Consider the following 14,990-nt stretch of genomic DNA (forward strand, 5'->3'; position numbering starts at 1 on the left):
AAGGCTCATGGGCGGAATGTGCCTCCTGGAGGCAATTTATCCAACCCACTCCCCATTATAATTGGGCTCTCTTATACCTTGAAAATATGAACAAGATTTGCACATCTTCTCTTCTGTCATTTGCAACTAATGAGTTCCTCTGCAACAAGGAAGTGCTTATTTCTAGAGATGTCTAGATTTTGTTTCTAGATCTGCTTAATTTCTGGCACAGAGCAGGCAGCACAAATGCTAACCAGTCTTCTGTATGAAACTGGTTTGACACCCCTGTCCTATGCTGACTGGCAGTGGGTTTCCAGAGTTTCAGTCAGGGGCCTTTCTCAGCCCTACTTGGAGATCCCAGGAACAGAAACTCAAGACCTTCCACACGAAACAAGTATGCTTCATCACTGAATTATAGCCCCCTTCCCTCAGATACAGCCATTTACCAAAGGTCACTATTGCTCAAAGCAGACAGTTATGAACAGGCATCAGAGTAATGTGGGAACCACTTTGCCATGGTCTGGTCTCATGACACTTCAGTAACTTCTGTAGCAAGGAACTATGTAGGCAAGATGAATTATGTGGTACATTCTTATAGATGGTATTGGAATAGTGTGAACTATCAAATTTGGGCTACAATCCTAACCACACTTTCTTGAGAGTAAGCCCCACTGAACAAAAGAGAACTTACTTCTGAGTAGACCTGGTTAGGATTGTGCCCTAAGTCACTTCAGGGCAAGTCTATTTACAGTAAATTCATAGGTTTCACTTAGGAAATGGATGCAAGGTCATAGCAGATTCTGCAGATTTTCCAAACCTCTCCCATCTTCTTCTTAACTATTTTCTGAAGATAAATCTGTAGCTGGTTGCTATGAAAAAAATCTGTTAATCTATGTCTATATGGGTTTCAAAGACAATCCCATTCTTGCTTGCTCCCCAGTAATGACTGCATATGTAGACATTGTAAAGCACCAGTATATGACTGGCATGCATGATTTAATTACAAATTACAAGGTTCCAACTTTCTCATGCATGAGTCACAAGCACTTCCATATGCCCAACTGAGAAGGGGCACTTGGGAAGGGGCAATACATAGTTCTGGCAGCACCCCTTAACATGGAGGGAGGGAGGTTGCTAATTTCAGGTCACAAGGGGCTGCTACTGAAGGTGGAGCCGAGAACACACACAAATGAATGGGGCTTGTCTTCAGTGATTAGCTTGCTGTGCTATGAACTTCATTCATTATGAATTGACGTGACATACCCTTAAAAGTTTTTGGGGAAAAATGAAATAGGAAATGAGAAGCAGAAAGGAAGGGCTAGAAACAATGTTTCTAATTCCTAAACAGGAGTTAACATCAAACATTTACAGGTCTCTTGACTTTCCAATAATGCAAGGTTTTTTTAGCCATGCAGAAAGTTAACTTCCAACAGCAAACAAGGTTGGAAATAGGCAGTAGTTTTTAAAAGTACTGAACAAGGTATGACACAGTGATCATTATAAATGCATTCCATTTGTTCCACTGTCATCTGTGATCAAACAGGTTTTGCCAATGTTTTGAATACTACAAAGTCCTGGAAAACCTGCTCATTAGTAACCCAAACCTACGTGTGTAGTATGCGGGGGCAACAGCCTCTCCATTGGTCTTCAGAGTGCTGCTGCAGGTACAATGACCAAGAGGCTGCACGCCACCAGCACTGCCCACCAGGTTGGCCTCTGGCAACATTCTGCCAGTGATGCGGGTGAATCGGGAGCAGGATGGAGCCAGACTGGGGGTGGATCTCAGCAGCACTGATATCCACCATATCCAAACCTTTACTCAGAGCCTGACATGCCCCTGGCAGTCTTCTTAGATTTATGTCAGCAAAAGGGCTGACATACATTTGAAGAGTCCCATATGGAACTATCCAGAGACTGTAACAAAAATAAATGTTTTTACTTACTTACATTTCCCAGCTGGCCTGATCCCCAGCCAGCTAGCGATATACAGTGGCCCTGCACCCTGAGTGAGGAACAAGATAGAATCAGGTTGTAAAGATAAGAGGTGAATATGTGGCAATGTGCCTCTAGATTACCTCCTTGGTTTGTCTCCAACTTGCTTTCAGTAGAATTTGGGGAAAAATACCAGGGAGAGAGGGAGGGAGGGAGGGAGAGAGATATCTATATCTATCTATCTGCTGGACCATATAAGAGATTCTATGGTTTGGATGCTCATTTGTAGTGAGTCTATATGACACTAGAATTACAATCACTCAAGTATCTGGTCACTAGGCACAAGAAAAAGACCAAAAAGCAGATTTTCCATATTTTTTCTCCTAATGAAGAATGACCTGAAACATGGTACTGCAACTACTCCTCAGGAATAGGTGTATTAGATTATTTTTCTAAAACCTCAGAAAAGTCTTTCCCACACATACAATCCACAGGAACACAGTGAAGTCAACCAACACAATAATCTTGTACTGACCCAACAGTGCAATCAAGCCATGTCTACTCAGAAGTAAGTCCTAATTAGTTTAATGGGAGTTATTGCAAGGGTAGCAATGTACGGAATTCACATGATTTCATGTAAATCTGCTTAAGAGGTATAAGGTATCAGCTCAAGAGATATAATTGTATTGATGTTATTATTTAAATATGTTTTTTGGAAAGATACAATTAATAGATTATATAAACAAACAGAGGGGGAAGTTCAGCAAAGATGAAACAGCAAATACTGTACAGTACATCACTTCAGAAGAGTAACATCAGTATGGAGGGATGGAAATACAGTACTTAAGCTGAGAACAAATTGTAGTTTAGAATTTGTAAATCATGTAGTAATAGTAATATTTACTAGAGGTACTGTATTATTATTACAATCTAAAATATCTACATAATAAGTTACAGCTGCATCCTATGGGATCTTAGCACTGATGGAACTAGTGTCCCACCAGCGCTGCCTTACAACAGCAGTCATACGCTGTCAGAGAGTGATAGGAAGACCAGAGCCTTCCCATGCCTTTTGGAGAATCACTCTGGACCAGGTCATGAAGGTAGGATGTTAATGGAGGCAGGACATGATGGGGAGGGGAGAGCCGAATGGGGGCAAGAGAGGGCAGAATGAGGCAATGCCAAGGGTGGGAGAGGACAGAACAGGGTGATGGGGAGAGGGGAAGGGGGGCAACAGCAGAATCCTAGCCCTTTTCCCAGACCTGATCTCTACATGGACCTGCACCAATGAATTTGCTAATGTGGATCTGAGTAGACTCCCGCTGCATTTTGGAGACTTACTCCCAGGTAAGGGAAGATTTGCTCCCTCACCCAGAGGAGACCTCTGTAACCCCCACCCCACGCAGGTTGCAGCAATAGCCATTCCATGTACCAGCCTGCTGCTGCCACATCTCAACCCAGCCCCAGCTGGACCAGGTAAGATTGTGCTGGGTGGCATGGATACATGGGGAGGATGGTGGGAGGGCAGTCTGTAGGTGGGGAGAGGGTGTTGTTGGGTAGGGGAAGGATTAACAGCATAAACAATGACAAATGGCACATAATGTTCTGCATTACAGTATCAACAACATTCTATGATAAACTCTTCCAGCAAAATGGAAAGCTGGAATGATTCAGCCTGTGAACCTACCATTAAAGAGTAGAATGTGGCTTCATGGCTAGGAACTTCTATAAATAAAAAGATATATAGGCAGACTATTAAGAGGCAGTAAGAGCCTCATACTCAGTGGGCCAGCACACGTTGTGAATGAGAGCCAAAGCCCAGGGTCCATGAGAATGGGGTGCAGGGAGTAAATTTTACCTGGGCACAGTGTCAAAAAGAAGAACCAGGAGCAAATGGAGGGGGCCCAGAAATTTCCTGGGATCCCAGTTGGCCTACTGGAGAGCAAAAGATGGACATCAGGATGACCAGGAGACTAGATCTATCAGGCAGGTAGACCTGGGCTTTGCATAGGGAAGGCCAGCAGACCTGGGCTCCAGAGACCTTTCTGGATGTTGCCAATCTCCCCCTAACTCATTTCATCCCTCTCTTCCCAATTCTTCCCATCCCTGTTTTATCTCTTCCCTCCCCCTTTGGAAAGGGGCCCCAAAGAAACTTTGTAATGATGAAATTCCTCTTGGAGGCCCTGCCAAAGCCTCTCAAGTTCATCAGCTACTTTCTCCTCCTCCTTTATCTCCTCCGCTTGAACAGCAACAACTTTCTGGTTACTTTAAACAGCTCTACATGTCTTCTGAACTTGGAGCAGCTCCAAGTTCAGACAGAGTGCTGGGCTGCTGTTTGATCTTTGAATTTAACTGCCACTTTTCCAGACAATGTTACACACTATGAGGCTTACAAAACCTAAAATTATGAAACACAAAGATAGAGATACAAAAGTAAAAAGAAAATCTTAAGGACAAAAGCAGCAGATAAAATTATTCAAAATGACGATTTAAAAGAAAAGAAACCGGTTTTTTTTTAAAGGCCAGCCAAAATAAATAGGTCTAACAAGAATGCCCAACAGCAGAATTGTGTGTGCTAGAGTGAAGAAGATAAGGGGGGGGAGAAGAGTGTTTGAGCTTTCACAGTCCAATAAACTACTGTTCTCAGAGTCATCTGACCCGGTCCAGCGTAAAGCACAACAGTTTCACTATGACAGTACTGTACCATATCTAGCTATATACTAAACCACACTTAACTCTGATACACTTTCTACCATGATGATTTCTGTCCACAGAAAGGCCACACCTGGAGTATTGCATCCAGTTCTGCTCGTCACATCTCAAAAAGGACATAGTGGAAATGGAAAAGGTGCAAAAGAGAGTGACTAAGATGATTACTGGGCTGGGGCACCTTCCTTATGAGGAAAGGCTTCGGCGTTTGGGCCTCTTCAGCCTAGAAAAGAGACACCTGAGGGAGGACATGATGAAGACATACAAAATTATGCACAGGAAGGATAAAGTGGATAGAGAGATGCTCTTTACACTCTCACATAACACCAGAACCAGAAGACATCCACTAAAATTGAGTGTTGGGAGAGTTAGGACAGACAAAAGAAAATATTTCTTTATTCAGTGTGTGGTTGGTCTGTGGAACTCCTTGGCACAGTATGTGGTGATGGCATCTGGCCTAGATGCCTTTAAAAGGGGACTGGACAAATTTCTGGAGGAAAAATCCATTACGGATTACAAGCCATGCTGTGCATGTGCAACCTCCTGATGTTAGAAATGGGCTATGTCAGAATGCCAGATGCAAGGGAGGGCACCAGGATGCAGGTGTCTTGTTATCTGGTGAGCTCCCTGGGGCATTTGGTGGGTCGCTTTGAGATACAGGAAGCTGGACTAGATGGGCCTATGGCCTGATCCAGCTGGGTTGTTCTTATGTCATATTTACCACTGTGATGAAAAAAATCAGTTGCTGATTGCTCTACCCTAAAATTATTTGCCTCTCTATTACACCTATGACCTTCCCAGAGTATAATAACAAACACTGCACTAAGACTAAGATGTATAGTAGGTGGCTTTACCATAATACAAGAAAAAGAAAAAAAAACATGCCACAACATTATTAGCTCTAGTGTGGATTCTGCAATGTAACTCCCTTAAAGCCATGGTTTGCAAAAATAGAACCCAGGATTGCAGAATTTTCTCCTTTTAGTTTGTAATACTGCTTTAAGCCATGGCTGATTAACAGCCCAATCCTATACTCAGGAGTCGCCAAAATGGCTAGTGCTGTATCCAGCAGCATCGCTAAGGCAACTGGAGGTCTCCTCAGAGGAAGGGGACTTTTGGCCCCAGGCCCTGCAGTGGAACTTCTCAAGTTTGCACTGGAACAGCTCCATCAGTCCCACCTTCTTCCTGCCCCAGTTCTCCCCCCATGCCCCAGAACACCCCCCCTGCCCCAAAAGTCCTTACTGCTGTCTTGCTTTCCTTGGTCTGGGCAGCATCTGGCCAGCACAGGGCCCAGGTCTGACACTCCCCACATGAATGGTTCTCTGAACACCCAGCGCCGGTGCTCAGAGCCCTTAAGACTGGGTTCTAAGGTTGCAATCCTATACATACTTACCAGGGAGTAAGTCCTATTGAACACAATGGGACTTACTTCGGAGTAGGCATGCATAGGATAAGAGAGGAATCTTAGTTACCGTTGACCATATTAGCATCCATACAGATGCAGTGCTAAACAGTTAAGGCAAACCAAGAAAGAGAGAGGGAAATAGCTCAAGGGGGAGAGAGTGTGTATTCCATGTCTGACTCCAATTTTGCACATAAGGAAAGTCAGAAATAAAAAGAGGCAAGATAACCGCAAGAAGAGAATCAAGGATGGCAATTTATGTTATGTAGTGACAGATATAACAAAATTCACACATTGTAGGAAAAATATTAGGTGGAGCTAAGTATTGAGCAATTCTTAGAGGTAAATTAAATTTGAAGCTTCTTTTGCTTCTTCATGTTCTACGAAAGTATGAGCACTGGACTTTAAAGTTACTGCATATTTAAATCACTGCCCACTGCTATGGCTTACGTAGGTCCAAATTAACTTTTCCTTCTTTTTCCCTTTTGTTTTTAATGACACAGTAGCAACCTTCAGCTGGATGACACGTTGACAAAACATTATCAAGTATTATTTCAAAGTTCCTACACAAAACGGAAACAGAGATTTATAAATTAAATACAAACACGTTAATAAAGATAGCTTACGGCAGCAGTATAAGCAGATGCTTAAGAGAAATTCTTGTACAAATATATATTTGCTGCATGAGCCAGCCAGAACCCGAATTAAGGCCCACAAAGTTCTGCTGCAACACCTCTAAAACATAGGCCTACACACATAACCCTGTTTTGTAGGTGTAAAAGGTGTCTGACAGCACAATCCTATTTTTATGCTGCACCAGCACAGTGGTTGTTGCACCACCGTGAGCCATTATAAAAGTGCCATAAAGTGCTCAACGACAAATCACAAGCAAGCAGTGCTGGTGGGACGGCCTGTGCTACCCTGCCAGCACTGCATTCAGACCCTAGGCTGGAGGGCAGGACTGGTCTAGAGGGTAGAGCCTCCATTTGCCTGAAGATAACATCCACAAGGTCGCCAGTTCAAGGCCACTGGCACCGTGCGACCTTGGAGCAGCTGACAAGCTGAGCCGAGTTATTCCATCTGCTCTGAGCGTGGGAGGATGAAGGCCAGAATGTGAAGCCAGATCGGAATGAAACACCTTGAATGTAGTGGTTCTTGAAAGAAAGAACCTTCTTTCAAATTGTAAAAATCCCTATTTAATAAGGGATTTAAATAAAGCCTGCCTATGTAAACCGCCTTGAATAAAGTCTTGAATAAAAACCAAGAAAGGCAGTATATAAATACCTGTATTATTATTATTATTAGGCTGCTAATGCAGACAGGTAAGGTGTCAAGCAGCGCAGGGCCTGGGAGAGGGTGGTGGGAAGGCATTCCACATGTGGGAAGGGGTGTTTTGGGGTGGGGAGAACAGACCAGGAGGTAGGGTAGGCCTGGGAGGGGATGGGAATAGCAGAGGTCTCCTCCGCCGGATCCCAACCCCCATCTCGGGCTTTCCGGAATAGCACCAGCTATATAGCTGGTACAGATCTGAGTAGACCAAGGTTACTCAGGGTAAGGAGAAATATATCCCTGTGACTTCCAGCCACCTCCTAACCTGCACTGGATACAGAACCGGCCATGCAGCCTGGCTGCAACAGCACAGGTTAGGACTGGGCCATAGTGCAAGAGCCATCTTGAAGCTGGGCAAGCAAAATGAAATTTTTATGTTCTGTAATACAAACATATATGGTAGCATATACATATATGGAATAGAGTCCCAAACCCTAGTGCCATTAAAATTATAAATACAATTTTCAATTTTTTTTCCAGCAAACCTAGACTTTCCCCAAACAGATCCAATGAGATAAAAATGATCCTTGGCAGAGACCAAAATCGAGATTTAAAATATCACTAAAAACAAGACAGTGAGTAAGAGCAGGCGAGCATGTATGCTTGGATGATACAACCAGATACCTCTTCTTCCCAATGCTGTAGCACCTCAACTGTACCACACATATACAATCTGAAACAGGTAGATCCAAAATAGGATATATTACTTAAGCTAAGCTATCCTTTCTAAGGGACACTTCCCACGTAATCTCTCTGGAGGAAAAGGTTGTATCAGTGTACAAACAACAAAATTGTAAAATGTGGCAGAATGAGGAATACCAAAAATCATCATCTTATTTATAAGGCACATTTAATATGTAATTAGTTTCATAGTATCTATATTTTTACATCATACTTTATCCTAACATTTATTATAACATTAAAATATAAAGTCTCTACTGAAAAGGGGTAAAGCACATGTCAGGAATTTAACCAACAACAAGACTTGAGTTTAGCTTAGACTCACCTGATCCAGTATGTTTCTTGTATAGGAAGAATTTATACAATGTAGGAGAGCATTCAAAACATCTTGAAATGGTACAGTACAGGAAAAGTCTTACTGCTGGCTTCTCTTGAAACGAACAGCAACGTTTAAGTAGTTCATGTAAATAGTGGCTAAGAAGGACATCGGAACGTCCTCCAATCAAATCTGGCCTCTAGCATGATCTCGCTAAGGCCCCCAGGAAAGCCACTCTCTCAGCTTCAGTTTCCCAGTTGTAATATGGGCATGATAATACTTACGGCCCAACCCTGTCTCCCAGTTACAATTGCATGTTCTTGCTGTCACAAATGTAACATGCTGGAGAATGCAGCTTCGCTGCTACTAGAGGTGGCAACCAGAGGGGTCAGTGCGGCAACAGTCTGGGGATGCCCACAGCTGCAGATAAGACTGCATAGGAGGTGGGGTGTGAAATGGGATGGGGTGGGAAGAATGGAGAGGTGATTTGGGAGGGTAGGAGGGTGGATCAGGCCCAGAAGGGGGTGGATTCTGCAACAGCAGTGCCTTCTTATCACTTCTTATCAATGGCATCAGTTCAAGTTGATCCATTTTTAAAAATACTCTGGAAATGTTAGAATGCTACAAAGTAGCTTTTTCTCATTATAATGCATGGAGGCCTGAATTTCCTAAAAAAAAAAAATTGAGACATTTTCACAGAGAATGAAAATCAGGCAATGTATTTATTTGATCATCAAGAATTATATTTTCCTGATTTTTTTTAAAAAGGGGAAAATTTGATATCTTTCCCCACAGTTGCAAGGAATACAAACAAGTATGAAAAGTAAAAAAAAAAAGTGACCCATGTTATTTTCTACTGGAGGACTTAAACAGCAAACATGCCAGTGATATTGCTACTAAATTTGTGGGTTTCAGGGACCAATTTTTGTATGCAATGGACCAGGGGTAGCCAAACCCTGGCCCAGGGGCAGCTTGCGGCCCTCAAGGACTCCGAATGCGACCCTCAGGGAGCCCCCAGTTTCCAATGAGCCTCTGGCCCTCCGGACATTTGTTGGAGCCCACATTGGCCAGACGCAACTGCTCTCGGTGTGAGGGTGACTGTTTGACCTCTCGCGTGAGCTGTGGGATGAGGGCTCCCTCCACTGCTTGTTGTTTCACGTCTGCAGTGCAGTAGCAGCAGCAAAGGAAAGGCCAGCTTTGCTTTGTGCAGGGCCTTTTATAGGCCTTGAGCTATTGCAAGACCTTCATTCATTCATATAAGTTCATCTTTAATATATTCATTTATGTAAACTTATGTAAATTTATTCAAATTTTAAATGTAAATTAATTCTTTTTCCCCCCCGGCCCCTGACACAGTGTCAGAGAGATGATGTGGCCCTCCTGCCAAAAACTTTGGACACCCCTGCAATAGACTGTAGAAAGGAAACTTTTCTGGAAAATGTCAGGGGAAAAAGTTTACTTTAAATTAGCAGTTCTCAAACTGTGGGTCGCGAAACTGACAAGCTGATAGCCAACAAGAAAATTGAGCCCTGTGGAACTGAAACAGAGCAGTATGTGCATGTTTACTCATGTGTAGGGCAACTGTGCCTCAGTCCACTTTAAAGAGCAGTCTAAGGGGAACACAATGCCACCAGAACAGTCCCACCAGATCTGATGAAGGCAGGCCACAACAAACTCTCAAGATGGAAATCAGTCTCCCCTCCAAGCTGACGAGGAAAATGAATAGAGCCCTATGGAAAGCGGATCTGAGCCTCATGGGCACATTTACTCACAAACAAACATGCTTCACAAGTAGACAATCGTGAAGGCCAGGCAAAGAGAGACTCAAGGCCTCTAGAATGGTCCCAATCCAATGATCATAGAGCTCAAAAAGTGCTCTAGAAGCCACACACCCCTCCCCCCACCATAGTAAAAAGGATAAAAACAGAAACTTGAGTGGCTGGTAAAGTGAAACTTTTTTTTAGTCTCATAAAGCTAGGCAAGTTCCAAGATACCAGGGTTTGAACTTCAAACCTAAATGCTAATCATATGCGCTATCACTGAGCCATGGTTCCTTTCCCAAAGCCCTTCCAAGTAAGAAGACAGTATCTAAACATTCTAGAACAGATCAAGCAGGAAAGGCATGAAGACAAGCTATCTCGCCACATACACACAATCACACACTTCTATTCCCAAGGAATTAAACTTACTCAGTAATACCAAAACAGAACAGAGAACCAAGGGAGAAATGTTTTAAACCAGAACTATTTCTAAATAGCATACATCTGAACTTTAAATTTAGAGAGACCTTTATTGGCATTAATACATGTTCCAACAAATGAGTCATCAAAGTAAAACAAGAAGAAATAAAGAATTTAAAATAAAGTAAAAATAAAATAAAATAAAGGTCACACAAATTTATGGCCATACTACCCTGAATGCGCCCAATCTCGTCTGATCTCAGAAGCTAAGCAGGGTCAGGCCTGGTTAGTACTTGGATGGGAGACCGCCTGGGAATACCGGGTGCTGTACATCTGAACTTGTTCATTCATTCTTGTACTGTCCACAGTACCAAGGATGTGCTTTATTCCAGCCAAGTGTGATTGTGACAGAAGTAAGCTACAGAAGTCCAATATCATCCTGGCTAAATGAAATGGGGTGGTGGACACTTCCCCAACATTACCTAAGCCAGTATTTCTCAAACTGGCTTGAGTTCCACTAGGTAGGTTACGAGCCAATTTCATGTGGGTCCTCATTCATTTCAATGTGTATTTTATTTTTAATATATTAGACAACTGCATTTGGGGAAATGTTACAGATCTGAACTTTTATAACAGGCTACTATGTATATGCTTTTGACAATGATAGTTGATGGGGCTTACTCTCTGTTAAGTCTGGATAGTGTTGCAGCCTTTGGGATGTTTGGGATTTTTAAAAAACAGATCAGCAACTGCTTGGGAGGGTTAAGAGGGTTCTTCTTTATTTTAAATACACTTTTAAACTTATACTAATTGCAAGCTTAATTTACTTAGTTAATTGATTTGATTTTGTTGTATGGAAGTGTTGTATGGAAGTGTGGTTAAACCATGTTAAAAATTTTACTTAAGTCCCAAGTCACTTTACTTAAGTGATTATGTCACTTAAGGCCAGGATATCATTCCCAGGTTAATGACATCACTTCTGATGGGTCCCAACAGATTCTCATTCTAAAAAGTGGGTCCAGGTGCTAAAGTTTGAGAACCACTGATAGGCAATTTATGGTGGTCAAGACCCCTCCCAGCTTGCCTCATAATTAGCTAATTTTTCCTGACTATTCTCTGCAAACCCTGCAGGAAAGCTCGAGGTCTTTCTGAGAGTTCTTCAGAAATGCTTGGAAAAATCAAAACCTGAAGAAGCTTGCTCCTAGCCTTGCCTGCTGGTCCTTCCCCAAATTTTACTCTGGCAAGTGAAGAGGAAGCAGTGGCAGAGAGGACTCTATGCTCATTGTTAACGCACAGGTACTCGATTGCTACTTGGAAAATGCCACCAATGTCTCCCTGTTCAAGCCAGATTAAGCAAACAGGCATTGGCAATTCTATTTCCCAGGTAGGATGTGTAGCAAAACTTCCAGGACACCTTGCAAGAGCATCCAAGCCTAAAAAAATTATGCCTGTCATGACTAAAGCCCAAGATAATTAGGGTTGCCAATTCTGACTGTGTTATGTAATGCTGGAAATTCTTGGAAGTCCCAATGAAATCCCCAGGATTGATTACAGTAATCACCTGGACACTAGTGCCAATTCTTGACAACTCCAGGTCAGTTCAGCCCTTTTCTACTTCTGATGCCCATTTTGGGGAAGAAGGCACTAGGGAAGTCTTGAACTGAGATAAACCATCGCAAGCAGAGATCACATTTTGGGGGGATTTAATCTCAGCTCATAATGGTTCATTGTTTTCAAAACTGGGGAGATTGGGAACAGTCAACCTGAACATCCAGGTACCATGACTATAAGCAATGATTACATAGATGCATGACCAAGCAGGTCTTTTCCTATCTTTGCTCACTTCTCACATGAGGCCTCAGCACAAAACACAGGACTTGACATGTTTGCGCCTACCAGGCTAACCCAATTTCTATTTTGCACATGTCCATTTTGTACAAAATAATTTCAGAAAACAATAACCACCAGTTCGTCAGTTCTTCTATGGGAGAATGAAGTTGCTTAGGAGTTATGAAGGAGGGAGAAGATCCTGAAACATATAAGCATTTATAAAAATGATGCATTGAAAGTAATATGGTGCAAAAATTAGTCTCGAAAGAAATGGGACCAAATGCCCACTCAGCTGTAAAGCTCACTGGATGACCTTGGGCCAGTTCCCATCAGAGTTGACGTGAAGCTGCCCTGAACTCCTATGAAAAAGGGCAATATAAAAATGTTAATGAGCCCCATTGTGCATAAAAATGGACTTCAATATAATGATATCACAGGTCTTTCTAGAGCTTGAAGCAAATGGTGTATGTTGCTCTGGAAAACAATCTGATTTTGCTAATGAAATAAAGTCCCTCCTTTAAAAGCTTTTAAGGATGTGAAATACCAGGTTTTAGACCTGCCTGACAGCAGAATCAGCTATTACCTGTTCTAGCCCTCAGGCAAATATTATCTAATGGTCTGGTAAGCAGAGAGCTCAATTTCAAGGGTAGGAGGGTGCGGGAAAGAAGCAGTAGCACCTTATCAATTATATTTCTCACATGGGAGAGAGGGCAGCTTTCTGGAGCCTTATTCTATTAGACATGTATTTGAATTGACTTAAGGTGGGTCCAAGCTGAATCACAAAACTAGCTTTTAACATGATCACAGCCATAATCATGTTACGTGAGGGTTAATGCTGTTCAGGTGCTCTGTGTATATGGAGCCACACATGCAACCTTTGTAATTAAAATGCTGCTTTGGACATTGCTAACAGTGCAGTCCCATACAACTTTGCTCAGGTCAAAGTTCCACTGGATTCAATGGGGCTTCCTCTTAGTGAGTATATGTGATTGCAGCCTAATGTGGCAAATCCTAGGCACACTTACCTGAGGGTAATCCCCACTGAACTCAGTGGGGCTTGCTTCTGAGTAAACATACCTTAAAATAACAAGATAATGCTACTACCAATTTAAAGAAAAAGTGGTTGCAGTAGTCAGCACCAAAACCATTGTAACAAACGTTCCCTTACCATAAGGAGGCCTCAGCATGAAGAAACTCCACTGCAGGATACAGTGGATGCCGTAATGGCACCCCGGTATTGCCGTGTGGGAAGTTATGATGGATTTGTTTGTTATTCTTGTTTCAAAACACTACAGCTCATTTAAGACATTAACAGAAATAGGCAACAGTTCTATACAGGTTTCTAGGATCAGAATATGCTTTGTACTTATAAGAAGTTATCTGACCCACAAGCTGCTCCTGGATTGCCTCACGAACCTTATAGAATTCTTTGAAAAGGTCAACAGGCATGTGGATGTGGGAGAACCCGTGGACATTATATATCTGGACTTTTAGAAGGCGTTCGACACGGTCCCTCACCAAAGGCTACTGAAAAAACTCCACAGTCAGGGAATTAGACGACAGGTCCTCTCATGGACTGAGAACTGGTTGGAGGCCAGGAAACAGGGAGTGGGTGTCAATGGGCAATTTTCACAATGGAGAGAGGTGAAAAGCGGTGTGCACCAAGGATCTGTCCTGGGACCGGTGCTTTTCAACCTCTTCATAAATGACCTGGAGACAGGGGTGAGCATAAGAACAGCCCCACTGGATCAGGCCATAGGCCCATCTAGTCCAGCTTCCTGTATCTCACAGCGGCCCACCAAATGCCCCAGGGAGCACACCAGATAACAAGAGACCTCATCCTGGTGCCCTCCCTTGCATCTGGCATTCTGACATAACCCATTTCTAAAATCAGGAGGTTGCGCATACACATCATGGCTTGTACTCCGTAATGGATTTTTCCTCCAGAAACTTGTCCAATCCCCTTTTAAAGCCGTCTAGGGTAGACACCAGCACCATATCCTGAGGCAAGGAGTTCCACAGACCGACCACATGCTGAATAAAGCAATATTTTCTTTTGTCTGTCCTAACCCGCCCAACACTCAATTTTAGTGGATGTCCCCTGGTTCTGGTATTATGTGAGAGTGTAAAGAGCATCTCCCTATCCACTCTGTCCATCCCCTGCATAATTTTGTATGTCTCAATCATGTCCCCCCTCAGGCGTCTTTTTTCTAGGCTGAAGAGGCCCAAACGCCGTAGCCTTTCCTCATAAGGAAGGTGCCCCAGCCCCGTAATCATCTTAGTCGCTCTCTTTTGCACCTTTTCCATTTCCACTATGTCTTTTTTGAGATGCGGCGACCAGAACTGGACACAATACTCCAGGTGTGACCTTACCATAGATTTGTACAACGGCATTATAATACTAGCCGTTTTGTTCTCAGTACCCTTCCTAATGATCCCAAGCATAGAATTGGCCTTCTTCACTGCCGCCGCACATTGGGTCGACACTCTCATCGACCTGTCCACCACCACCCCAAGATCTCTCTCCTGATCTGTCACAGACAGCTCAGAACCCATCAGCCTATATCTGAAGTTTTGATTTTTTGCCCCAATGTGCATGACTTTACTCTTACTGACATTGAAGCGCATCTGC

At 43.0% G+C, this 14,990-nt stretch overlaps 1 protein-coding gene and 1 non-coding gene across 7 annotated transcripts in view; one reads left to right on the forward strand and one right to left on the reverse strand.

Annotated features, from left to right (window-relative positions):
• SATB1 (SATB homeobox 1) overlaps positions 1-14,990 on the reverse strand; it is a 150,214-nt gene that overhangs the window by 77,304 nt on the left and 57,920 nt on the right. The gene's annotated exons all lie outside the window — the stretch shown is intronic.
• LOC136654719 (5S ribosomal RNA) lies at positions 10,744-10,862 on the forward strand. The gene has a single exon (XR_010794614.1). It is a non-coding gene; the product is annotated as a 5S ribosomal RNA (ribosomal RNA).

Source organism: Tiliqua scincoides, chromosome 5, assembly GCF_035046505.1.
Source record: "Tiliqua scincoides isolate rTilSci1 chromosome 5, rTilSci1.hap2, whole genome shotgun sequence".
In the NCBI taxonomy this organism is placed as follows: domain Eukaryota; kingdom Metazoa; phylum Chordata; class Lepidosauria; order Squamata; family Scincidae; genus Tiliqua; species Tiliqua scincoides.